This window comes from Aptenodytes forsteri, unplaced genomic scaffold (genome assembly GCF_000699145.1).
Source record: "Aptenodytes forsteri isolate BGI_AS27 unplaced genomic scaffold, ASM69914v1 Scaffold519, whole genome shotgun sequence".
Lineage (NCBI taxonomy): Eukaryota > Metazoa > Chordata > Aves > Sphenisciformes > Spheniscidae > Aptenodytes > Aptenodytes forsteri.
The window spans coordinates 10,368-10,837 of NW_008795776.1; positions in this window are offsets into that span (position 1 = coordinate 10,368).

Sequence of the window (470 nt, forward strand, 5' to 3'; positions counted from 1 at the left end):
GTTGGAGATGGACACCCACACCTCGGTGGAGACACCTTGGAAGGTCATCCCAAACCAGGAGACACCCAGGGCAGTTAGAGATGGACGCCCACACCTCGGTGGAGACACCTTGGAAGCTCATCCCGTCCCGTCCCGTCCCATCCCTGGCCCTTCCCCGCTCCCCACCTCTCTCTTGGAGGCGTCGTTTGGGCTTGCTAATTACGGTTCCACCCATTCAGGGCACCCCTCTCCTCTCCATCGCCCTCCGTGACGCAGCGTTTTGGGAAAGCGTGAAAAAAATCCCCAGTTTTGTTCTTTGTTTAATTTGGAAACTCAGAAGCACCGTCACCCCCTGGCCCTCGGGGAAGAAGAAGGGGAACCGGGTGGGTTTTGCCCCCCGTTTTCCTTCCCCTATGGGCTGTATCCGCTGATTTGGGGCACGGGGCTGAGATGGGGGACACACGCACACACATGGATAAAATGATGGAAAA